The 27320-nt window shown below is 43.6% G+C and overlaps 1 protein-coding gene across 9 annotated transcripts in view; it reads right to left on the minus strand.

Moving 5' to 3' along the window:
- shld2 (shieldin complex subunit 2) overlaps positions 1 to 27320 on the minus strand; it is a 149975-nt gene that overhangs the window by 110091 nt on the left and 12564 nt on the right. For 4 of the 9 annotated variants that reach the window (XM_068020774.1, XM_068020766.1, XM_068020765.1 and 1 more), the window contains exons 2-3: positions 26735 to 26822; positions 502 to 740 (exon numbers count right to left, since the gene is read on the minus strand). The exons of 2 other annotated variants lie outside the window; for them this stretch is intronic. The gene's annotated coding sequence lies outside the window, so the exon portion shown is untranslated. The remainder of the gene's footprint in view (positions 1 to 501; positions 741 to 26734; positions 26823 to 27320) is intronic. 3 more of the 9 variants (XM_068020768.1, XM_068020770.1, XM_068020771.1) reach the window with 2 other exon arrangements.

A 27320-nucleotide genomic window follows, 5' to 3' on the forward strand; every position in this document is an offset into this window, starting at 1 on the left:
AAGTAGTGGGTAAATAATATCTGTATTTTTCAGCATCAGTAAGGCATATATTATGCTTTATATGTGCTAATCGTGTGATATAGTGCTTCAGTTAACTTGCTGTATTAGAGCCACGGACAAGCTGGTGCCACGTTTAGAACCAAGGCCAGTATCAGATACCAGGTTGCAGATTACCATGAGAGCAACATCATGAGAGATCTACTAATATTGAACCTTACTAATATTTAACTATAGTGCTTACAGATTCATGCGTCTTCTAAAATACAGGACACGAGCTGTGGAAAACCTATATTGTGCAGTTCCAACAGACAGGAAGTAAGTAATACACAAATCTGTGTACACCTCTAACAGAAAGAATTTAAGAGCCATGTACGTACAAGTATGCATGTGCGTATGTTGCGAAAAAACAGGACACGGAGAATTATGTGTGTATACTGTGTATTAACAAACAGCACATAAAACTTCTTTCTTCCCTCTTCTTTACCACTTATTACCTCTTACCTCATGAAGACATTGGCCTGGTATTTGCAGTCAATGAAGAAAGAACGGTGTCACCATTCGTCGTGCTTCAAGTTGCCACAGATTTTTCTTGGGCTTTTGAGTGGCAAATGATGGTATTTAGAGATCCTTTACAGCATCACACCCTCTCCAAGATATCTGTGCCGTGTATGAGCAGGTCAAGCAACAATGCGACTCTTTGACCAATCAGATTAAAGAATTCTTACTGAGATACACAGAACCTAAACCAGGAAGCATAAATTAGAATATTTAGATTAGATTAGAGATACAGCACTGAAACAGGCCCTTCGGCCCACCGAGTCTGTGCTGAACATCAACCACCCATTTATACTAATCCTACACTAATCCCATATTCCTACCAAACATCCCCACCTGTCCCTATATTTCCCTACCACCTACCTATACTAGTGACAATTTATAATGGCCAATTTACCTATCAACCTGCAAGTCTTTTGGCTCGTGGGAGGAAACCGGAGCACCCGGAGAAAACCCACGCAGACACAGGGAGAACTTGCAAACTCCACACAGGCAGTACCCGGAATCGAACCCGGGTCCCTGGAGCTGTGAGGCTGCGGTGCTAACCACTGCGCCACTGTGCTGCAGTGTAAAATCAATGTAAAATCATGTACTTAAATAAAGAGAGGGAAGGAAAGATGGGATTAAGAGAAAGAGAGAAAAAAAACAGAAAGGAAAAGTGTTTTTAAAATCTCCAGCAATAATTAAATTCTGAAGGAATGAGATGCCACATTTGTAAAATTAAATATTCAGCACCAGAGAGATTGGTAGTAATTAATACTCATCATGCTGTTGAAAATTTACTTGCACCTAGATGCACCAGCCCCAACTTTGGCTGGCGTGTTCAGTGAGTAGGTATCGCAACTTCACACTCTAGAATGAGACTTGCAGAAATACAGGGGAAATTGGACAGCACCTTCCAAATTTCCACCTTTAACTACACATGTGCAAACACCGGATGTTGCTGTCCAATTTACTCCATAATAACAGTGATTGCTACTAATGGCACCATTATTTCTATCACATATTTGGGCCAATCTGGGGCTTAGTTCCGTTGGCTTTGATTGCCCTCACCTAACTGACAATTTTTCACCCATGACCCAATACCGTGACTGTTGGTAGACTATTCAGCCACAGAATGGTCTCAGCAAGCCTGATCCTGCCCTTACCAAACGTCCACAAAACAAGTGAGATTTTCCAGCTGGGGCTGCTCGATAGCAATCAGGAATGGGAACTATGGCTGTTTTTCTCTCCCCCTAACCCAGATAGGTGTGCTGAGGCCAGTTATAGCATTCCTACTGATGGCTGGACTAAGATTAGTTTATTCAATACAGAACCTGCAGCTTCCCTGGTCTGATGCTTTAGCCAGATACCCCATCAGGAAGCGTTGCACACTGAGCTTTACTAACAGAAAGGACACAAGAGTCACATGTACGCACAGTATTCTCCAACTTTTTCATCTGAATAATCAAGTTGGTATTCAACATTACCCAGAGTGTTCCTTTAAAATTATTTAATGGAAGATCTCGGATTCATGTTTGTTGTAAGTGCACCTGAAAAACAGATTTATTTGCTTCTTGGAATAAAATCAGTGTTATGCGCATCACATTGAAGTTTTGGTGTTATGAAATCAATACACCATAAATCACCAAAAATCTGTTGAGCATGCAGGGCGCAAAGTACTGATCCTAAACAGCTGGTCATGGGTTAGAGTTCCAGAACTGCCTGTCACTCTGACATATGTGGTTTCACTGAGAACAAGTTCTGTCAGTTGGCAGTTGGACCAGAAGAGTGAGCATCTTGCTAAGTTAACAAAATAGCTCAGAAATAAATTAATTCTCAAGGCTCCACTAATAGTCTACAGGGCAAAGCTACCAACCAGTGTAGCACTAACTAAGCTATTCATAACACGGGATCCCAGATTCGATTTCTGGTCACTGTTAGGTTGGCTGATCACAACCTGGCAGTATTTTAGGCACTATAATTCACCTCAGCTGCCTGAGGTAGCCAAGGAAACAAAATCAGGTACTGAAGGAGTTAAATGGTCAATAAACCACAGGCACTGCATTTTTCATGAGCAACTAACGCAATGAATTTGCTGACTTTGTGCTTCCAAATGTACATCAACCTTTACCCAGTTAGACCTTGCTTATAAACTGTAATATAAAATTGCAAATGCAGTGACATCTCATTGTCAAGTTAGCTTTGGATCATTGGGAAACATGAGACCCATTAACATGAAGTAATGGAAATAAACAGTGGTGATTATTTTATCTACACATTTGCATGAGGGGATCCTGGTGTTTTCTGAGGCTCTTTATCATCTGCCTAAGCAATGCAGTTACAAATGATCATCTTCTAACATCTGTGCACAGAAAGATTACAGTTCACTTGAAAATAGCTTGAAACAGCCTATCATTAAATGCTATTTGTCACGGCTCTCACAATGGTTCAACTCACTTATTTAGTGAGCCACAGTGCTGTAGAAACGAAAATCCCAGGTGCAATGCCTGGCCTGTCATAAAAGTGAGAGAATTTTAGGTAAGGTGCAGAAGAGGCCCCAAAATTGATCTCAAGGGCTTAGAGTTAAGAGAGGGGAAAATCATCCAGGATGTCCACTCCTAATCACTATTCACCGACTTCTGCTGGAGGTATATGAGTGCAGACAACAGGTGAAGTTGCAATCTGCCTCAAGGCTTACAAGTAAATAATGTCCGTTGGGTGAGATCCTAGAGATGACAGATGCTTGTTGAATCAGATCCTAGCAAGCAATCAGTACTCTAATGAGAGGAAAGATCGACAAGAAAAGGAAGAAAATAGCTTTTGTCACATAAAAAAAAACACCCATTAGTTTTGCTTATTCAGAACTATACAACATTGTTTTCATTCACTTTTTCGGAAATTGTTTGAAATTACCATTTTTCTCTTACTTATTTTTAATTCCTTATATGTTTCCTGAATTATTTATTTTTACAGCCTGCTGGCCCATCCTCTCTACTGCATTTGTCAGCTTGTTTCATTCCCTATTCACCTTATGTACTGCCTCCCTTCCCAACCAATTCCCTGAGCTGAACACCACTACTGGCCCATCTCCTTGGATTGAGCAAGAAGTGGGAGATGCCATGGGGGTGGAACATTTGATTTCCTCTGATGGGTTAGGACAAAAAGGATTGGGTAAATTGTTAATGAATATTGTTCACTAAAAGCTCTTACTCAAATGGTTGCTGTGTAGTTATTGTACTATTTTGAGTAAAACCAATCTACACTATTATGTACGATATATGTTCACATCTTGACTAATGCTTTGAACCAGTATTACAAGTTATACAGGAACAGGAGAAGGGCATTTAGCCCCTCAAGCCTCTTCCACCATTCACTGAGATCAAGGCTAATCTGTGATCGAAATCCATGTACCCACCTTTGCCCCATATCCCATAATACCTTTGGTCAACAAGTCTCAGTGTTAAAATTAACAACTAACCTAGCATCAATTGCTGTTTGCAGAAGAACGATCTAAATTTCTATCACTCTTTGCATGAAGACGTGCTCCCTAATTCCACTTCTGAAAAGTCTAGCTCTAATTTTTAGATTATGACCGCTAGCCCTAGACAATTAGCGGAAATAGTTTCTCCCTATGTACTCTATCTGTTCCCTTTACCATCTTGAAAGCTTCAATCAAATCACAAGGTGCTATTTCTGAAAGCGTGAAGCATTCACAACAAATTAGATGAATTAATAGCAAAGATAGAAATCAACAGGTATGATCTAATAGCCATTATGGAAATGTGGCTGCAAAGTGATCAAAGTTGGGAACTAAATATTCCAAGATACTTAACAAGAGACATGCAAAAGGGAAGAGGAGGTGTGGTAGCCCTCATAATAAAGGATGGGATAAAGACAGTCGAGAAAGAATCTTGGCTTAAAAAATTCAAGAAGTAGAATCAGTTTGGGTGGATGGAGCTTAGAAAAAGCAAGGGTCAGAAAACATTGGTTGGAATTGTTTAGAAGCCCCATAACAGTAGTTATGGGGCAAGGCAGAGTATAAAACAGGAAATTAGAAGTGAATGTGACAAGGGTAATACAGTACTCATGGAGGACTTTAATCTTCATGGAGACTAAATTTGCAGTAATAGTGTAGAGTTCATCGAATGCATACAAGATAGTTTTCCAGATCAGTCTGTCAAGGAAGCAACTAGGGAAAAGGCTATATAGGATCTATTAATGAGCAATGAGAAAGGGCTAATTAATAACTTTGTAGTAAAGGAGCCGCTAGGGATGAGTGACCATAATATGATAGAATTTTATATTGACTTTGAAAGTGATGCAGTTAAATCCAAAACTAGGGACATAAATCTAAACAAAGGAAACTATGTAGGTTTGAGGGGCGAATTGAATAACGTAGATTAGGAACCTACATTAAAGGTATGAAGACAGACAAGCAATGGCTAACGCATTAATACATAATTTGCAATAAATATACATTCCATTAAGGCACTAAAACCCTACAGAAAAAGTGGTCCAACTGTGGCTAACAAGAGGAGTCAAAGGTGGCATTAGATCAAAAGAAGAGGCTTATAATGTCGCCAAAAAGAGCAGTAAGCCAGAAGACTGTGATGATTTTAGTATTCAGTCAAGGACAGCTAAGAAATTGATAAGGGAAGTGTCATGCAGGCCCCCTTCTGCCAAGAATGAGGCACATTAATTTTGCCACATGGACATTAAATTTCAAATTGTTGCTGGAAAGAAGAGAAGGCGTGTTACAAGGGGTTGCCAGGTCCCTGGCTGGAAAGACATTTTTGCACATTAACAGACAGACAGTGTCGTAGACAAAGGACCATTCCCTGACCCACACAATACACAAAGCCAGAAGTGATTACACCAGCTGGTCACGTGACTACCCTGCTGGCCAACTTGGGGAGTTTTAAATCATAGAGATAGTAGTTTGAACTGACAGCCTAGCAGAAAGCAGAATGCTCCTGGATTGAAAAAACCTCTCCTAGCTGGCTCGCCACAGTCTCTCCTGTCTGTTCCCATCTCTTTCTCACAGAACTCCAAAACCCATTGAAGACACACGAACCCCAAGAGAGTAAAATCTCCTACAGTGAACAAGGTTTAAGAAGAATACTGCGCCCCAACGAAACGCAAGATCCACCGACAATCAAGGACTCTACAGTGAGCTCGAAGCACAGTAACAAAAAAAACTCTCTTCAGAGAGTGCTCAAACCTTTCCACTATTTTACTTCTGCTCTTTCTGTCCCCATCTGTATGTGAGTATCGCAAATGCATGCTAGCACAGGCGCATTGTGTATTCGTCGGCATCAACCGAATTAGAGTTTAAGTATAATAAAACTTCACCTTTCTTCTTGAAACCTAAGAAAGCCTGTTTGCGCTCATTCCTTTACCTTATAATTGGAAAGCGGTGAACAAGGATTCACCAAGAGGGAGTTAAAACAGTGTGTTTAAAAATAAAACCCTGTTACAGTAAGTCAGGCGAAGGCTGAAAGAGAACCCTAGACCTCTTTCTCAACAAAAAAGAGAATATGAGAGTAGCAAGAGACATAAGGAGATTGAAAACTCTTCTATAGCTATGTAAATAGGAAGAGATTACTGAAAGTAATTGTGGGCCCATTAGAGGCAGAGACAGCTGAAATTATAATGGGGCATAAGGAACTGGCAAAGACATTAAACAAATACTTTGTATCTGTCTTCAGGATAAAAGACACAAAATAAATTCTGGAAATAATGGGGAATCAAGGGTCCAATAAGAATGAGGAACTTAAAGAAATCAGTATAAGTAGTAGTATTGGAGAAATTAATGCAACTAAGTGGCGACAAATCCCCTGGACCTCAGGATCTGCATCCTCGGGACTTAAAAGAGGTAGCTGCAGGAGGTAGTAATGCATTGGGTTTGATCTTCCAGAATTCTTTAGATTCTAGAACAGTTCCCAAGGATTGGAAAGCTGCAAACATAATCACAGTATTTAAGAAAAGAGGAAGAGAGAAAACAGGGAAGTAAAGGCCAGTTAGCCTAACATCAGTCAGAGTCAAAATGCTAGAATCTATTATTAGGGGCATGGTAACAGGGGAGTTAGAAAACCATATGATTAAGCAGAGTCAACATGTAGGATGGATAAGGGGTTGGGGGGGGGGGGGGGCAGAGGAACCAGTGGATGTAGTGTATTTGAATTTTCAAAAAGCAATTGATAAGGTGCTGCACAAGAAGTTATTACACAAAATTATGGAATTGGGGGTAATAAAGTAGCATGGAGTCAGGATTGATTAATGGATAGAAAACAGAGAGTAGGAATAAACTGGACATTTTCGGCAGGCTATAGCTTGTGGGGTACCACAAAGATCAGTACTTGGACCTCAGCTATTTACTATATATTAATGACTTAGATGAGGGGACTGAGGGTAACATATCCAAATTTGCTGCCAATACAAAGTTAGGTGGGAAAGTAAGTAGTGAGGACGTAGAGGGGCTGTGGAGGGATATAGACAGGTTGGGTGAGTGGGCAAGAACTTGGCAGATGGAATACAATGTGGCAAAGTATGAAGTTATCTACTGTGATAGGAAAAATAAAAAAGCAGAATATTTTTGAAAGGTGAGAGACTGTGAAATTGTGCAATGGGACCTGGGTGTTCTTGTGCATGAATCACAAAAAGTTAACATTCAGGTACAGCAAGCAATTAGGAAGCTTTGTTACAAAAAGATCAGAGTATAAGAGTAAAGTTTGCAGAGTACACAGTTTTAGGCTTTCAAATCAATAGTGCTCATTCTGACAAGTTACCTTTGACTTAGTAACTATCATCCCCCCTTCCCTCCCTTGCAGCTGTTTATAAAACAGTTAGCACATTACATGCATCAATGATCAGGTTCCAATTTCAAAGGAACACGCCCCCACTTTCTACAGGCTATTCATGACACACCACAGGGAATCAGCCTAACCTTAGCCATGATAGGACAGAATGGGACAACACCCACAGCACTAATCTATGAACAGTAGTCATTGTCAGTTACTTTTACAGCACTGCATATTGCTATCCTAAACTAGCTTGTAAACCTTGTACTTAACAGGCCATATCCCACTTCAACAATGAATTGTAGAGTTGCCACATTTTGCCAAATCCAAACAGGGACAAGGAACATGTAGTGTTCAGGATGGAACCATTGCTTGCATCCTGATTTTTTCGTCTTGATGGTGGAAGCTCATCGTGAACTTTAGTAACCTTAACAGTATAGCATAAGACAGGGAAGCGAGTAGAAAAAATAAACTTGTATCTCAAGCGTCCTAAACCAAAGGTTAAATTACCTTGCCCTGGCAATCCAGTTGACAATGCTTAAGAGGAGCTAGCTCATGTTACAGTAACCATGTTAGTTTGATGCATAAATATCATGTAGATTGGCCTGATAGCACCAACAATAGAACTAAATCAATTCGCACTTTTAAATCCAACAATTCTCTCCTTCCTTACTCGTCTGAAGGTGCTTACCTTTACTTTTGTTGGAGTTTGATTGCACAGCCAGCATCTACTCATTGGCCCAGATTTTCATGTCAAAATAATGGTTTAGGACACTTGAGATACAAGTTTATTTTTTGTGCATTACTTATGCACAAATAGTGCACAGTAACTACAGCCAAGGGGCAAATGTGCAGTTAAACTCAAAATATTGAAAATTAGTCGTCCAAGTTGTACGCTCTGCCGTTAGCTTTGCGAAAACGGCATCTCGCCATCGAAATGCATTGAATGGTGTGAAGTTGTTGCATTTGTGCAGTAGATACGAAGTAAACTTGCCAGAGGAAGTTAAGGCTTGTCCATTCCAGTCTTAGTACCCTTTTAACAATGTGGAAAGGTTGTGGGCTCAAGTTCCACTCCAAGACTTAAGCACAAAAATCAAGGCTGACACTCCAGTGCAGTACTGAGGGTGTGCTGTACTGCTGGATGTGCCATCTTCCGGATGAGACACCAAACCAAGGCCCTGTCTGCCCTCTCAGCTAGACCGAAAAGATTTCAAGGCATTATTTCAAAGAACAACAGGGGAGTTATCCCTGGTGTCCTGGCCAATATTTTTATCCCTCAATCAACATCACAAAGACAGGTTACCTGGTCATTATCACATTGCTGCTTTTGGGAGCTTGCGATGTGCAAACTGGCTGATGCATTTCCTCCACTGCAACAGTGACCACACTTCAAAAGTACTTCATTGGCTGTAAAATGCTTTGGGACACCTTGTAGTCCTGAAAGGCATTATATAAATGGAAGTTTTTTTTTCAACCTCTCTGACACTGAAAATTAACTATTTCAAGTGTGGAGCCTCATTCCTTCAGGTTTGAATTGTTACAGATTTTCAAGATTTAACATTTTAAATTCATTTTTAAAAAACTGATTTGACACTGAATTCATTCACTCTAATTTACCCTCCCTCTCAGTCCTAGCACTGTTAATTTCACAATCCTTCAATCTGATTGGTTAAGGAGGTGCACGTTACTTACCCTGTTCACTCAGGTCCTAGATGCCTAGTTTCCCTCGGTGCTCCATTGTGAGCTCAAACTTTCTACAACTTGTCACACAAAAAAAAAATTTAAAAACCAAATCATGCATGGGCAAGTCTAACATCAGACACTACAGTAAATTTTATTCCATTAGTATCTTGCTTAAAAACTTGCATATATCAGAGAATCTCAGAATTGTTTCAGAACAGAAGGAGGCCATTCAGCCCGTCATGTCTGCACCGGCTCTCTGAAGGAGCAATTCACCTGCTGCTACTCCCCAACCTTCTCCCCATAGCCCTGCACATTCTTCCTTTTCAGATAATAATCCAATTCCTTCTTGAATGCCTCGATTGAACCTGTCTCAACCACACTCTCAGCGAGTGCATTCCAGATCCTAACCACTCACTGCGTGAAAAAGTTTTTCCTTGTGCCCGCGTGCAGTGGCCTGGAAAGCGTGACACACGTTTATATAGCACCTTTCATGACCTCAGGACATCCCAAAGTGCTTTATAGCCAATTTTCAAATGTAGTCATTGATGTAATGTAGGACAATAGTTGTTCTTTACATTTATGCCTAGGCACCGAGTTATCAGCAGGCTATTTTACTTGAAGGAAATACTCGGCAGGTCTGGCAGCATCTGTGGAGAGAGAAGCAGACTTAATGTTTCATCAGAACTGGTCACAAACTGAAACATCAACTCTGCTTCTCTCTACACAGATGCTGCATGATCTGCTATTTCCAGAACTTTCTGTTTTTATTTCAGATTTCCAGCATCTGCAGTATTTTGCTTTTATTTTACTTAAAGGGCACCACAAACAAGTACAATCCTGTTCGCACCTCGTACCTTAGCTATTTCAACGTTATAATTACTGTGTTTTGATACTTTTAGAAGAGTCACAGTGTATGAGCTGAACCATTTTCTCCCCTCCCCTCCTGCAGGCAATTACTCCCTGGGCAACGACAGCTCTCCAGCATATTACCTGGGTATCGAATCTTCTTGTGTGAGCTTAGGCAGTGATTATAGGCTGGCAGCATGATCAAACACAACTCTCTTCTCACTTGACAATCAATTTCCCGTTGAGACCACTGAACAGCAATCAAGAATGTGAAACCTGGATGATTTGTTCCATCATTAGCCAAGGAGCATAGAGGCCAACTGTAGTGTCCCAACAGCTTTGGGTGAGATCAGTTAACTCAACACAACCCCAAAACTGAACCAAAGATTTTTTGGCTACAGGGTCTATTTCTATGCTGGACATGGCTTTACCCACTATCATTCAAAGTTGGTTACTGTGGCCTGGGCAGTTTGGTATGACTGGTGGCACTCTGAATGTGCACTCCAATAGAGATAAGGTAACTGAATCAAACCCAGCCATGTGATTATGGAGGAATAAAGCAGCAATTTAGCACTGGCCAACAGGAGGATTAGGTTTGAGAGAAGGAGAAATCACCCACCCGCATTAATTTCCTAGGCCTTGAGTGCTGTTGGCAGTCGTCTTGGAGTAAAATACTTCGGGATAACCTGTGTAAAATAAATAATTACAACAGGCAAAAAACTCCCACAATGGCTAATGGGGTAAAGGTGCTTCCTGTTGAGCTAGTGAGTAATACAGACAAGGAAGACCCCTGATTCAATCCCCATTGTGTGCTGAGTTGGCAACAGTGACAACAACATAATTGCCCTCAGCACTTAAAAGCGATGGAGGAGAAACATAAGACAGGGTTTCCACTCCTGATTATGATGCAGTAATCCTTGCTGCAAAGTACGAGTCTGTGGATGTCAGGTGAGGAGATGCAGGTTTGACTGTGATGGCTCATACAGTCGAATAACCAGTGCCCAAAGAAACCTCCTGCAGGCGTCGTCAGAACAGTCTCAGAACACTCAGATGGGCAGCAAAGCCATTGTGATTTTTGAGCTTTGTCAATGACGACACTGGAAGATGACACGGACTTATCTGTCAGAACAGGTGAGATCCTGGCACTGTGCCCAACAGCTCCTGATCCATCCTTCTAGTCAGCCCAATTACAGATTGCAAATGCCACATGTTCAGGACAATGATGAGCTTTAATCTTCTGGGGGCTACACCAGTCCTTGTGAATTATGTCCTGCAGATAATTTTTTAAAAATTCATTTATGGGATGTAAGCATCGCTGACAATATCAGCATTTATTGTCCATCCTTATTTACCCTTGAGAAAGGTAGGGAGTTCCAGGATATTGACCGAGCAACAATAATATAACAGCAATATATTTCCAAGTCAGGATAGTGTGTGGCTTGGAGGGGAACTTGCAGGTGGTGGTGTTCCATGCACCTGCTGCCCTTGTTCTTCTAGGTGGTAAAGGCGCAGGTTTGGAAGATGCCAAAGGAACCTTGTGGCAAGTTACTGCAGTGGATGTTCTAAATGATACACATTGGAGCTGGTGGTGGAGGGAGTGAATGATTAAAATGATGGATGGGCTGCCAATCAGGTGGGCCACTTCGTCTTAGATGGTGTCAAGCTTCCTGAGTGTTGTTGGAGTTGCACCCGTCCAGGCAATTGGCGAGTATTCCATCACACTCCTAACTTGTGCCCTGTAGATGGTGGACAGACTTTGGGGAGTTAGGTGATGAGTTACTCACCACAAAATACCCAGTTTCTGACTTGTCCTTATAGCCACAGTATTTATGTGCCTGGTCCAGTTCAGCTTCTGGTCAATGGTGATCCCCAGGATATTGATGGTGGGGGATTCAGCGATGGTAATCCCATTGAATGTCATGAGGAGGTGGCTCGACTCTCTTATTGGAGATGGACATTGTCTGGCACTTCTGTGGCACGAATGTTACTTGCCACTTATCAGCCCAAGCCTGAATGTTGCCTAGGTCTTGCCATATGCAAGTACAGACTACTTCAGTATCTGAGGAGTTGTGACTGGAAGTGAACACTGTTAAATCATCAGCGAACATCCGCACTTCTGACCCTATGATGGAGGGAGGTCATTGAAGAACTAAAGTTATTTGTGGGCCTAGGACACTACCCTGAGGAACTCTACAGCAATGACCTGGGTCTGAGATGATTCACTTCCAACAACCACAACCATCTTCCTTTGTGTTAGGTATGATTCTAGCCAGTGCAGAGTACCCCCCCCCCCCCCAACCTGCGCCCCCCACAGATTCCCATTGATTTCAATTTTATGAGGAATCTTGGATGGCACCCTTAGTCAAATGCTACCTTGATGTCAAGGACAGTCATTCTCACCTCACCTCTGGAAATCAGCTCTTTTGTCTTTGTTTGGACAAAGGTTGTAATCAGGTCTGGAGCAGAGTGCTCCTGCCCAAACCCAAACTGAGCATCGATAAGCAGGTTATTGATGAGTAAGTGCCAATTGATAGTACTGTTGACAACACCTTCTATCGCTTTCTTCATGATTGAGAATAGACTGATGGGGCACTAATTGGCCAGATTGGATTTGTCCTGCTTTTTGGACAGGACATACCAAGGCAATTTTCTACTTTGTCATAATAATTTCAGAAATAGGAGCAGAAGTAGACCACACAGTCCCTCAAGCCTGCTCTGCCATTCAATACCATCATGGCTGACCTTCTGCCTCAACTCCACTTATCGCCCGCTCCCCTTGATTCCCTAAGAGAACCAAAATCAGTCTATCACAGCCTTAAATAAATGATGGAACATCCAGAACCCTCTGGGTAGACAATTCCAAAGGTTCACAACCCTTTGAGTGGAGAAGTTTCTCCTTGTCTAGGGGAAACAACTTCCCAGCATCTACCCTGTCAAGCCCATTCAGAATCTTGTATGTTTCACTAAGATCACCTCTCATTCTTCTAAACTTCAGACAGTATAGGCTTAATTTACTCAGCCTCTCATCATAGGACAACCCTCTCATCCCAGGAATCTATCTAGTGAATCTTCCCTGTACTGCCTCCAATTCAAGTATATATTCCTGAAATATGCACATTGTACTCCAGGTGTGGTCTCAGTCCAAAGCCCTGTACAAGTGAAGCAAGACTTAGTCTTGTACTCCAATTCTTCTTCTTTGGCCTCCTTGTCTCGTGAGACAATGGGTAAGCGCCTGGAGGTGGTCTGTGGTTTGTGAAGCAGCGCCTGGAGTGGCTATAAAGGCCAATTCTAGAGTGACAGACTCTTCCACAGGCGCTGCAGATAAAATTGGTTGCTGGGGCTTTTACACAGTTGGCTCTCACCTTGCACTTCTGTCTTTTTACCTGCCAACTGCTAAGTCTCTTCGACTCTCCACACTTTAGCCCCACCTTTATGGCTGTCCGCCAGCTCTGACGATCACTGGCAACTGACTCCCACGACTTGTGATCAATGTCACAGGACTTCATGTCGCGTTTGCAGACGTCTTTAAAGCGGAGACATGGACAGCCAGTGGGTCTGATACCAGTGACGAGCTCGCTGTACAATGTGTCCTTGGGGATCCTGCCATCTTCCATGCGGCTCACATGGCCAAGCCATCTCAAGCGCCGCTGACTCAGTAGGGTGTATAAGCTGGGGATGTTGGCCGCCTCGAGGACTTCTGCATTGGAGATACGGTCCTGCCACCTGATGCCAAGGATGCTCCGGAGGCAGCGAAGATGGAATGAATTGAGACGTCGCTCTTGGCTGACATACGTTGTTCCAGGCCTCGCTGCTGTAGAGCAAGGTACTGAGGACACAGGCTTGATACACTCGGACTTTTGTGTTCCGTGTCAGTGCGCCATTTTCCCACACTCTTGGCCAGTCTGAACATAGCAGTGGAAGCCTTTCCATGCGCTTGTTGATTTCTGCATCGAAAGACAGATTACTGGTGATAGTTGAGCCTAGGTAGGTGAACTCTTGAACCACTTCCAGAGCGTGGTTGCCAATATTGATGGATGGGGCATTTCTGATGTCCTGTCCCACGATATTCGTTTTCTTGAGGCTGATGGTTAGGCCAAATTCGTTGCAGGCAGCCGCAATCCTGTCAATGAGTCTCTGCAGTGTGGACGTTAATGCAGCACCGTCAAAGAGGAGTTCCCTGATGAGGACTTTCCATACTTTGGTCTTCGCTCTTAGACGGGCAAGGTTGAACAACTTGCCATCTGATCTTGTGTGGAGTAAAATTCCTTCTTCTGAAGAAGGGCGGCACAGTGGCGCAGTGGTTCGCACCACAGCGTCACAGCTCCAGCGACCCGGGTTCAATTCTGGGTACTGCCTGTGTGGAGTTTGCAAGTTCTCCCTGTGTCTGCGTGGGTTTCTTCCAGGTGCTCCGGTTTCCTCCCACATGCCAAAAGACTTGCAGGTTGATAGGTTAATTGGCCATTATAAATTGCCCCTAGTACAGGTAGGTGGTAGGGAAATATAGGGACAGATGGGGATGTGGTAGGAATATGGAATTAGTGTAGGATTAGTATAAGTGGGTGGTTGATGGTCGGCACAGACTTGGTGGGCCGAAGGGCCTGTTTCAGTGCTGTATCTCTAAACTAAACTAAACTTGAGCGCATGTGAGAGCAGCAGGGAGAAGATCCCAAACAGTGTAGGTGCGAGAACACAGCCCTGTTTCACGCCACTCAGGATAGGAAAGGGGTCTGATGAGGCACCGCTATATTGAATTGTGCCTTTCATATTGTCATGTAATGAGGTGATGATACTTAGTAGCTTTGGTGGACATCCGATCTTTTCTTGTAGTCTGAAGAGACCACGTCTGCTGACGAGGTCAAAGGCTTTGGTGAGATCAATGAAAGCAACGTAGAGGGGCATCTGTTTGCGGCATTTCTCCTGTAGCTGGCAAAGGGAGAACAGCATGTCAATGGTGGATCTCTGCTCAAAAGCCACACAGTGCCTCAGGGTAGACACGCTCAGCCAGCTTCTGGAGCCTGTTTAAAGTGACTCGAGCGAAGACTTTCCCCACTATGCTGAGCAGGGAGTTGTTGCAGTCACCGCGGTCACCCTTGTTCTTATAGAGGGTGATGGTATTGGCATTGCGCATGTCCTATGGTACTGCTCCCTCATCCCAGCACAGGCAAAGCAGTTCGTAGAGTGCTGAAAGTATAGCAGGCTTGGCACTCTTGATTATTTCAGGTGTAATGCCGTCCTTCCCAGGGGCTTTTCCTCTGGCTAGAGAATCAATGGCATCACCGAGTTCCGATTTTGTTGGCTGTTCGTCCAGCTCATCCATGACAGGCAGAGACTGGGCTGCATTGAGGGCGGTCTCTGTGACAACATTTTCCCTGTAGTACAGTTCTCGGTAGTGCTCCACCCAGCGGTCCATTTGCTTGTGTTGGTCGGTGATTGTGTCCCCTGATTTCGAGACTGGGGGGGGGGGAACGGACAATCTTTCTGATGGTTGGCCCAAAAGCTCTTAATGCCATCCTACATTCCTCTGATGTTTCCGGTGTCGGAGGCCAGCTGAATATGACTGCATAGGTGTTGCCAGTAGTCATCTGTGCAGCGCCTGGCTGTTCTTTTGCAGCGCTTCTGGCTGCTTTAAGTGCTACGGATGTTAACTTGCTGGGGGCTTTCTTGTAGTTCAACAGTGCAATGCGCTTAGCGGCTATGATAGGTTCCAGCTCTTCAAAGTGAGATTGAAACCAATCTGCATTCTGCTCCACACGTTTGCCATAGGTGGTCATTGCTGAGTCATTAATGGCGCCTCTGATGTTGGCCCACTTAGTCTCTGCATCCCCTGCAGGAGTGTTTTGAAGGGCATTTTCAAGTGAATTTCGAAACTTATGTAACAGCTGTGGATATGAAATTCTGCTAGTGTTGATGCGCGGGCGACCCTTCTGCTTGGAGTGATGTAACTTCTTTGCTTTGAGTCTAACCTTGCTGCACACCAGGGAGTGGTCGGTGTCGCAGTCCGCACTGTGGAAGCTGCGTGTGATTTGAACGCTGTTTAAAAAGAGGCTCGCCTTGTGACCATGAGGTCCAGCTGGTGCCAACGTGATCTTGGGTGCCTCCAAGAAACCTGGTGACAGGGTTTAGTATGAAAGAACGAGTTGGTGATGCAGAGGTTGTGATAGGTACACAACTCAAGCAGTCTCTGTCCATTCTCATTCCTCCTTCCAATGCCAAAGCGCCCAAGGCAGGAGGGCCATGAGTCATGGTCGGCTCCAACCCTGGCATTAAAGTCTCCCAGCAGGAACAGATGTTCGGTATTGGGGATGCTACTAATGATATTATGGAGTTCCTTGTAGAACTGGTCTTTAACTTCAGGTGGGGAGCAGAGTGTTGGAGCATAGATGCTGGGTGTACTGGACCAGAGGCAGTGAGCAGTCAGATGGACAGTATGCGTTCCGAGCCATTTGAAAGTGGCTCGATCATACTGAGCAAGGAGTTTCTGATGATGAAGCCTACTCCATACTGTCTTGGTTCTTCAGGATCCCTACCCTGCCAGAAGAAGGTGTAGTCTTGCTCTCTTAGAGATTCGCTCGCAGGGAGGCATGTCTGCTGAAGTGCTGCAATGTCCACATTGAGTCCACTGAGCTCGTTGTGAATGATGGCGGTCTTCCGAGAATCGTTGATTTGTGTAAGGTCTTCCGACAGGCCGGGACACATAGTTCTGACATTCCAGCTTGCAAAACAAAGGGCTGGTACCTTCTTTCTTTTTTTGTCGTGCTGTTTGGTGCAGTGTTACAGTCCACTTGTCGGGCAATGACCCTGAGCTCCAAGCACCCATTGAAGCAGGTGGACTGCGGCGGGACAGAACCTTACTGACCGGGGGCTGCCCGGTTTGAGGCGGGCGGTAGCTGTGCAGTGAGATGCGATGACCTCTCCCACCGACAAAGGCAACCCGTGGCGCCCAATCTCTATGCCAATTGAGCTGGGCTTATAACCCGTAACTGCTGCCTTCTGTGTTGTTTTGGTCGCTGTGAGGCGACTATGGAGTGACCTCTCCATGGCGCATGCCTGGGCGGATGCATGGAGGTTGTGAGTTGCCCAAACGTCAAAACCGCCCTCTTGGCCTTCCTAGTGGGGTCCAAAGGAGTGCAGAGCACGACATTTGGCACCGGTATGGCTGCAGGATCTGCCGGAAACATGCCAAAGGTGACACATGACCGCCTTCAGGGTTCCGCTCCGGATTTTCTGTTAGGGTTTACTCCCTTAGCCTTGGTCTCTCCCGAGACGCCACAAGGCTGCGGGATTTTTAGGGCCCCTGCTCAGGGATAGGTGGATGCCGGTGGGAGGAGGTGGGTGGAAGGGGGTGCAGGGAAGGGGTATCTAGGAGTTCGGGTGCTCCGGCCTCGGTATGAGCAGCTGAGCCTCCGCCCGATGGCTCAGGAGAAGATGGAACTGGAGCTCCCGGTGCCGCTGGCTCCGAGCAATGGCGGAGGCGGCAGCCTGAGGAGATCCAACAGCGCGCCCATGATCAACAGCTTGAGTGACAACGCTCAGGTTTTTCAGCCAGATGCCCGATTTCTGGAATTCACCCAGCCAGGCTGAGGCCCGCTCTTTACCTTGTGGATCTGGATGAAGGTACAAAGCTTGAACAGCTTGTTAAACCGAATCTAAACTGACTTCCCCTTCCATCCTGTGACCTCCTTGGCTCCCCCTCTCCGTCCAGCATGAAATCTCCAATTACCTTGCAATAAAAGGCCAACATGCAATTTCTTTTTCTTTTGGGCCTCCTTATCTCGAGAGACAATGGATACGCGCCTGGAGGTGGTCAGTGGTTTGTGAAGCAGCGCCTGGAGTGGCTATAAAGGCCAATTCTGGAGTGACAGGCTCTTCCACAGGTGCTGCAGAGAAATTTGTTTGTTGGGGCTGTTGCACAGTTGGCTCTCCCCTTGCGCCTCTGTCTTTTTTCCTGCCAACTACTAAGTCTCTTCGACTCGCCACAATTTAGCCCTGTCTTTATGGCTGCCCGCCAGCTCTGGCGAATGCTGGCAACTGACTCCCACGACTTGTGATCAATGTCACACGATTTCATGTCGCGTTTGCAGACGTCTTTATAACGGAGACATGGACGGCCGGTGGGTCTGATACCAGTGGCGAGCTCGCTGTACAATGTGTCTTTGGGGATCCTGCCATCTTCCATGCGGCTCACATGGCCAAGCCATCTCAAGCGCCGCTGACTCAGTAGTGTGTATAAGCTGGGGGTGTTGGCCGCTTCAAGGACTTCTGTGTTGGAGATATAGTCCTGCCACCTGATGCCAAGTATTCTCCGAAGGCAGCGAAGATGGAATGAATTGAGACGTCGCTCTTGGCTGGCATACGTTGTCCAGGCCTCGCTGCCGTAGAGCAAGGTACTGAGGACACAGGCCTGATACACTCGGACTTTTGTGTTCCGTGTCAGTGCGCCATTTTCCCACACTCTCTTGGCCAGTCTGGACATAGCAGTGGAAGCCTTACCCATGCGCTTGTTGATTTCTGCATCTAGAGACAGGTTACTGGTGATAGTTGAGCCTTCCTAATTTGCCTTCCTAATTACTTGCTGTACTTGCATTCTAATCTTGTGTACCTTATACGCGTACACTCAAGTCTCTCTGAACATCAAACATTTCGAAGTTTCACTCCTTTTAAAAAAAATTCTGCTTTTCTGTTCTTACTACACACACTTCCCCATGTTATACTCCATCTGCCACCTTGTAACCATTCACTTAATCTGCTATATCTCTTTGCAACCCCTTTGTGTTCTCCTCATAGCTTACATTCCCACCTAGTTTTTGTATCGTCAGTGAACTTAGATATATTACTCTGTCTCTTCGTCTAAGTAATTAATACAAATTGTAAATAGCAGAGGCCCCAACACTGATCCTTGCGGCACTTCACTAGTTACAGCCTGCCAACTTGAAAAAGCCTTGTTTATCTCTACTCTTAACCAATCCGCTATCCATGTGCCCTTAAGTTGAGTATTAGCCTTATGTGCGGCACCTTATCGAATGCCTTTTGGAAATCCAAGTATATGACATCTATTGGTTCCCCTTTATCTACCGTACTAGTTACATCCTCAAAAAAAATTCTAATAAATTTGTCAAATACAATTTTCTTTTCGTAAAACCAGTTTGACTTTGTTTGATCATACTATGATTTTCTAAGCGCATTATTAAGACTTCCTTACTAATATATTCCAGCATTTTCCTGAGGACTGATATCAGTAACTGGCCTGTAGTTGCCTGTTTACTCTCTCCCTCCTTTTTTGAATAGCGGTGTTACATTTGCTAACTTTCAATTCGCTGGGACCATTCTAGAATCTGGGGAATTTTGGAAAATCATAACCAACGTATCCACCATCTCTGCAGCTACCTCTTTCAGAACCCTAAGATTGTAGGCCATCAGGTCCTGGGGATTTGTCAGCTTTTAGTCCCTTAAGTTTCTCCAATATTTTTTCTCTGCTGTTATGAATTACCTTAAGTTCCTCACTCTTATTAGCCATTTGGTTACCCTCTATTTCTGATATGTAATTTGTGTCTTCTACTGTGAAGGCAAATACAAAATATTTGTTCAACGTCTCTGCCATTTCCTCGTTCCCCATGATAATTTCGCCTGTCTCTGCCTCTAAGGGACCAATGTTTAATTTTAGCCACTCTCCTTTTTATATACTTGTAAAGCTCTTACAATTTGTTTTTACATTCCTGGCTAGTTTACTCTCATTTTCTGTTTTTTCCCTTTTTATCAATTTTTTGGTGGCCCTTGGCTGGTTTCTAAAACACTCCCAATCCTCAGGTTTACCACTATTCTTTGCAATATTATAAGCCTCTTCTTTTAAAGTAATACTATCCTTAACTTCCTTACCTCAGATGGGTCTTTCTTGCTGAGTTTGTTTTTAAATGGAATGTGCTTTTGTTGAACATTTTGAATTGTTTCTTTAAATGTTTCCCACTGTTTATTTACTGCCATACATTTTCAATCTATTTACTCAATTAACCTTAACCATCTCTCCCCTCATACCTATGTAATTGTTTTTTTTAATTTCAAGTTTCTTGTTTGGGACTGGAGTATGTTGTTTTCAAACTTGATATGAAGTTCAATTGTAAAATGATCACTTTTTCCCCCAGAGGATTGGTTGGAAAGATGCCAATGTTATAGCTGCACAGGAGCAGCTTGGTTAGGGGTGCAGCTAGTTCTGGAGCTCAAATCTTCAAAACGACAGTTGGGATGTTGCTGGGGCCCCTAGCATTGGTTGTATCCAGTGCACTCAGCTATTTCTTGATATCATATGGAGTGACTCGAATTGACTGAAGACTGGCGTCTGTTATGGTGGGAACCCCAGGAGGAGGCCGAGATGGATCATCCACTTGGCACTTCTGGCTAAATAAGGCTGAAAATGCTTCAGCCTTGTCTTTTGCACTGACATGCTGAGCTCCCCATCATTGAGGATGGGGAAGTTCGTGAAGCTTCCTCCTCCTGTTACTTGTTTAATTGTCCACCACCATTCACGACTAGATGTGGCAGGACTGCAGAGCTTGGATCTGATCGTTGGTTGTAGGATCGCTTAGCTCTGTCTAGAACATGCTGCTTCTGCTGTTGTCCCGTGTTGCAGCTTCACCAGGTTGTCATCTCATTTTTCCGTATGCCTGATGCTGCTCCTGGCGTGCTTATCTACATTCCTCATTGAACTCGGCTTGATGGTAATGGCAAAGTGAGGGATATGCAGGCCATAAGGTTACAGATTGTGGTGAAATACAATTCTGCTGTCGCTGGTAGTCCACAGTGCCTTGTGGATGCCCACTTTTGAGCTGCTGGATCTATTCCATTTCATAAGGTGGTACATGATGGAGGGTATCCTCAGCTTGAAGGTGCAAGTTCATCTGTACAGGATTTTGTGGAGGTTGCTCCTACCAAAACTGTCACGGATAGATGCATCTGCGACAGGCAAATTGTCAAGGACAAAGTCAAGTAGTTTTTCTCCTCATGTTAGTTCTATCACCACCAGCCGCAGACCCAGTCTAGCAGTCTTCAGGACTCGACCACTCGGTCAGTAGTACAGCCACTCTTGGTGATGAACAGTGATTTCCCCCATGCAGAGTGCATTCTATGCCCTTGCTACCCTCCCAGTGCTTCTTCCAAGTGGTGTTCAACATGTAGTACTGATTCATCAGCTAAGCAAGGGCAGTAGGTGGTAATCAGCAGGACATTTCCTTGCCCATGTCTGGGATCAGGAGGCAATATTGACAGCGCTCCCAATTTCGGCACAGATGTTAGTGAGGAGGACGTAGCAGCTCAACTGAGGTGGGTGTGCCCTTTGCCATGTCCAGTGCCTAGATCCGTGGAGTTGTTCTGCCATGGCACGCACGCACGCACATGATCTGATTAAACAACACTGTGAAGTTTAGATTGTGACACACATTTGCCAGTACTTGTCAATACAAAATCTGAGCAGGCACAGTGTGAGAAAATAGCTCTTACAACAAGTTGATAGAATGGACATTTGCCAGAATTGGTTTTCATTGACAATACTGCATCACACTGGCTAATGCAGTATCATAGTTGATCTCCTGTGAGTTGTAAAGATTTAATTACCTTTTAAGACATACCAGGATTATTAGCAAGCACCGATTCAACAAGCAGCAGTCGAAACAGACCAACAGGGAAATCCGTAGTGAAGTAAGCAAAACAATTTTACAAAGCCAACCCTCCAGGCTGTTGATAGTGGGGGATTCAGCGATGGTAATGTCATTGAACGTCAAGGGGAGATGGTTAGATTCTCTCATGTTTGAGATGGTCATTGCCTGGCACTTGTGTGGCATGAATGTTACTTGTTAGATTTTGTCCAGGTCTTGCTGCATATGGAAATGGGCAGCTTCAGTATCAGCAAACTTCTATCCCCACTTGTAACCTTATAATGGGGGGCGGGGGGTGGGGAAGGTCATTGAGGAAACAGCTGAAGATAGTTAGGCCTAGGACACTCCCCCCATGATGATGTAAGAAATCACATATGAGAGATACTAGAGGGAGAAGCAAAATGGCTTCAGAAGAGTCCCACAAACTTATGAAAGCTGTATATAGTTAAAATGTAATAAACCAGTTAATATTAAAATTACTGAAGACTTAGTAATCTCTCCCAGCTAGACTAACCAAATATACAAATGGTGGAAGACTATCCAAACATACAATATGATGAACAGCACTGGATCTTACAACACCCAGAAGAATTTGAAAAATGGTCTAAAGAAAGTTGACCTGGAAAAATGGCACCAGAACTGCAGAACTTGAAGAGGCTGTGAAAAAGCTCCAGACCTGCTCCGTGGACAGAGGAGGCATGGAGAGTTGGGGTAAAAACATAAAGTGCTGGAAATACTCAGCAGGTCTGGCAGCATCTGTGGAGAGAGAAGCAGAGTTAACGTTTCAAGTCTGTGCCCTTTCATCAAAACTATTTTTAAAGAAAGAAAGAAATACAGGGGAAACAACAGCAGCAGCCAGAGCTGTTCTACCTATGCCATTGGTACCTACGTGGACAACGACCACTGGATCCTCCCCCTCCCACTGCAAGTTCCTGTCCAGCCCAGAGCAGATGTCCCAAACCCCGGCACCGGGCTGGCAGCACAGCTGTCTGGATTCTCGTTCTCGGCAGCAGAGTACAGTGTCTATTCCCCTTACTATGCTACCCCTACTACCATGACAATCCTACTAACTTCCCCTACTTGAATGGCTTCCTATACCATGGTGCCATGGTCAGTTCATTCATCCACCTTGCAGTCCCTGCTTTCATCCATATAGGTTGCAAGAACCTCATACCTGTTAGACAATTGCAAAGGTTGAGGTCCTCCACTTCTACGTTCTAGGTCCCCATAGCTGCCTCACTTGCAGTTACACCCTCCTGTCCCTGACAATGGACCAACTCAGAAAACCGTTTCCTTAGGGATGTGACTGACGTGTCAGTGTCTGCAGCTTGGCCTCCACCTCAAACTCTGAGCCAAAGTTCCTGCAGCCGCAGACACTTACTGCAGATTGCCTTGGATCACGCTAGCATCCTGGAGCTCCCACATCATGCTGTCATAACACATCACCTGCCCTGTCATTTGTATTATGTGATAAATTAATTTATTTTTAAAATTACCTTATAATTAATAAACCCTACCACTCCCAATAAGCTTTACTAGTAAATTTTACTACTACTAATAAAACCTTACAATTACTGACAAATAACCAGAGTTTTGAAAGATAAATGAGCAAAATACTCACCAACCACATACCTGTTTCCCTGTGACGTCACTTTTTATTTTCTCCGAATGTGGTGCGCTCACAGACTGAGTCGCAGCCCTAGCAAGCTGTTTTGAACTGCTCCCCTTTCGCACTGATTGTGAAGCTCTCAAGCTGGAGAGTCTTGCCACGTTTGGATCTTACTTATGTTGGTCCATGTGTTGAGAATCCATTGATATTTTTGTTGCCTTGAAAAAATGCTGGCGTATCGTGCATGTCAGCGAGGAGTTCAATTTCCTCAGCCTTCTCTGTCCATTATTTGTTCTTCAAATCATGGGTTCTTCTTTGAACTTCAGCTTTGGCTGTCTGGTGGGTGAGCTTCTTTTCTGTGAAGCTTGAATCTGTTACCAGTTTTGGAATGTTGTCCGTTTTCAATCGATGAGTTTACATTTTTCTATATCACTCTCATCAAACCAGTCTTGGTATCTTTTAGGATTGTGTGTCCAAGGATTTCTTGGCATGTATGAACGATGATGGATTTCAATGATTGCCAGTTATCATGGATGTTGCTTGATGGTGTGACCATCCATTCCTGCAGTTTCCGATTGATTTGTTCTTGAAATTCCTTGAGCTTGGTGTCATTTGACAAGCCAGAAAGCTCGAACTTTCTCTATACCTGTTGCAGCTGTTGGTTCCTTTTGGAAGCTGCCTCAAGCACCAATACCAAGTGACTGAGTCGGTGGTCTGTCCAGCATTCGTAGGCTGTAACCATAGCACATGTTATGTGCACATCTTTTCGATCCCTGGTCCCGACTATCACATAGAAGGCATTATAAAAAGATGCACAAAATAAGAGTGTGCACAAAACTGGAAGTAGCCTGTTGACTTGGAAAATGGTTGGGAGATAGGAGACAGTGGGAATAAAAAGGCACGTAGTCAGATTGGCAGGACGTTCAAGTGACATTCCCAGGGATTTGTTCTGGGGCCTCAATATTTCATCATATTCATTAATGACTTGGATGAAGGAATCACGAGTTGTACATCCAAGTTTGCAGATGACACTAAGTTAGGAGAAACAGTAAGAAGTGCAGATGGGAGCAGGAAGTTGCAAAAGGACATAGACAGATTGTGAGTGGGCAGAACTATGGCAAATAGAGTTCAATGTGAGCAAATCTGAGGGCAACCACTTTGGACCCAAGAAAGAAATTGGAGTATTTTCTAAATGGTGAGAAAATAGGAACTGTAGAGTAAACAGAATTGAGATTCCAAGCTCACAAATCATTAAAAGCTAACAGGCACAAAAAGCAAATCAAAAAAGACAAGCTGAAGTTTAGTTTTTCATCTCAAGGGGGCAGGAATACAAAGAGGAGGAAATTATGTTTCAGTTGCAGAGAGTTCTGGTCAGACCTCATCTAAAGTCCTGCGTTCAGTTTTGGACATTGGCCTTGGAGGGGCTTCAGTGCAAATTCATCAGAATGATTATTGCAGCTTCGAGTGTTAAATTATGAGGATATAATGCGTAGACGATTTGTATATCCTAGGGTACATGCAATTGAGAGGTGATCTGCTCAAGGTATTTAAAATGTTAAATGGATTTGATAGGGTAGATAGAGAGAGAATCTATTTGCTCTGGTGGAATTAAGAACAAGGGGATATAATCTTAAAATTAGAGCTAGGGCATTCAGGTGCAAAATCTGGAAACACTTTTTTTCGTAATGGGTAGTAGATATCTGGAACTCTCTTCCCCCAAAAGGCTCTGGATTCTGGGACAACTGTAGCATATCAAGGGATATAGAGCAAAGGAAGATAAAATGCAGAGTAGCCATGATCTAACTGAATGGCGAAAGCAAGCTTGAAGAGCTGAAAGACCTATTTCTGCTCCTAGTGATTCTATGCGATAGCTTATCCTGGGTTTAAAAATAGAACTCCTTTGTGATATGAATAGGATGTTGGTTTCTCCAATGTTTTCAAAGGCGGACTGAAATGCTTAGTGAGATGAGGACAGAGATAAATTATTAAGTTGCATTTTTGCAAGGACAAAGTAAACTCATAAACAGAGTTAGCCTAAGCAAAATTCATATCTGTAACTTAATTTGACTTCTTTCCTCAAAAAATAGAAAACAATACATTAATAGACTTTTCACCCTGCCATCTTACTTCTTTTTAGCATTTCTTTCTAGGCAACATTTAATGGCAAAACCTGACCTCCTGCACTTTAAGATTTCAGCTCCAAGCCCAAATCCATGACTTGCAATCCTTTGTGCAGGATTTCACTAATTCCCCATGCATTCCTTTGTCCTTTTTTTCTTTCCAGCCAGGGCAAGCTTGCACTGCTGACTTCCTCCCCACCACTACTGATTCACCAATGGTGATGTCAATAAAACCACCTACTACTCCTTCTCTTGGGTGTAGATTTAAGGAAAATATCTCTTCCTGCTCTGAAAATGAATGGGACCTAACCTTGAATAAGACAACTGATCCTCACAGTGTCAGTATGAATTAAATTGTGATCTGTGGTATTTCACAAACTGGCTCATCTCACTTCAATATGCATCTCGAATGCCTGCAAGTCATAACTCTTTCTAAACCTGTGCAAAATCACTTCATCTTAAGATACAACACTTCGATCCCAATATCCTTTCTGGGCAAAGATTAAAAATCCTGAACAGTCACAATTTAGTGCATAGTTTCGTCAGAACGGAATCCATTTTGGTCAGGTTTTCATATTGTGTTTTTATGCCTGTAGTTGTAAGTTACTCTTGGTTTTTATAACACTCTAAGAACTCTACCCCTAGCCACAATGTTCCTTCAGCATTTTTTACTGGAAACCGTCTGCTCTTTTTAGCAGTGATTTATTAGAAATCATTTCTCATAACTGGAAACTAAATCTGTCTTTTTAGACAAAATTCAACATTATACATAAACATTTGTCCATCCAACTCAATGTCCTATTATTTTATCTCCAGCTATCATCAAAATCTTCTCATTTCACACCAACAGCAAACTAACCAGAGGGGCAAAATCTGCAATAAGTCACAGTAAGCCATAAAAAAATATTGACCAGAACTGCACACAGTATTCCAAATGAGACCTAACAAGTGCTCTATAAACCCTCAATAAAATAACTGTTCTGATTATACATCCCCAAATTCAATTTTCTTTTTAATTGCTTCTCCATATTACCTCGACATTAAAAAAATGAATTTATTCTTGTTCCTAAACATATCTGAAAGTCTTTGCATATTAATTGTATTCCCCTCATTGTACATCTCTGTTCCTCGTTCTTTCTTCCAGTCTGTAACAATTTACATTTTGCAATATTAACTTTTGTTTGTCATTTACCTTCCTAATCCTTCTACAACAGTGATTCTCAAACTTTTTTTGTTGAAGGACCCCCTTTCAAATGGATTAGTAATCATAGAAACACCCACCATCAAAATTATATTATATACTTCTAATATGGAAGTGTTGCATGTGAAGTATTTAATTAATAGTTTTAAGAAAAAAGGTATTTACTTACAAATATTAATTGGCAGGGACACACAGAGAGCTGGAGTCCACAGAAAGCAAGAGCACAGGAGGGAGAAAGACACGAGAGGGAGCAGGAGCACAGGGGGAGCAGAGCATTCCTCCTACTGCTTACTCACTTGCATTCAACCATGGCGCCACTGGTCACTCATGTCACCCACCCACGGGCCAGTCCTGTGTTCTGTATACTTCCTATTTTAGTGTAACCTGTAAAATTTAGACGCTTACAATTAATTTCTGCATTCAAGTCACTGATGCAGATAAGAAACAAGGGTTCAAACATTGATCACTATAGTACTGTACAAAGCACCTCTGTAGTCTGACACAAATACTGGCTGAATTTAGTGATCCCATCACAGGTCCTGGTCGCAGACCGGGAAGCAGGTGCCATCTCCACTCATCACGTGTGTGGCGGGTCCACTGCAATCATGCAGCGGGTGGCTAAATACAATAATGGAGGTGTGGGCCCATCCAATTACGTGGCGGGAGCGGGCTCTGAGCCGAAGATATCGTTGTCAGCTTGCCACGGTGACTTTCAATGCCACAGATCTTGGGTGCCCACCAAATCCCATAGGTCATAAATTGTCCTGCAGCATGGCACATAGGTCGGCAAAAGCCTTCCTGGAGAGTAAAGGCCTACTACCCAACCCGAACCCGCAGGGACCCGACTTGTGTCGGGTTCAGGTTGGGTTGGGCCGAGCCGCT

This window comes from Heterodontus francisci, chromosome 42 (genome assembly GCF_036365525.1).
Source record: "Heterodontus francisci isolate sHetFra1 chromosome 42, sHetFra1.hap1, whole genome shotgun sequence".
Lineage (NCBI taxonomy): Eukaryota > Metazoa > Chordata > Chondrichthyes > Heterodontiformes > Heterodontidae > Heterodontus > Heterodontus francisci.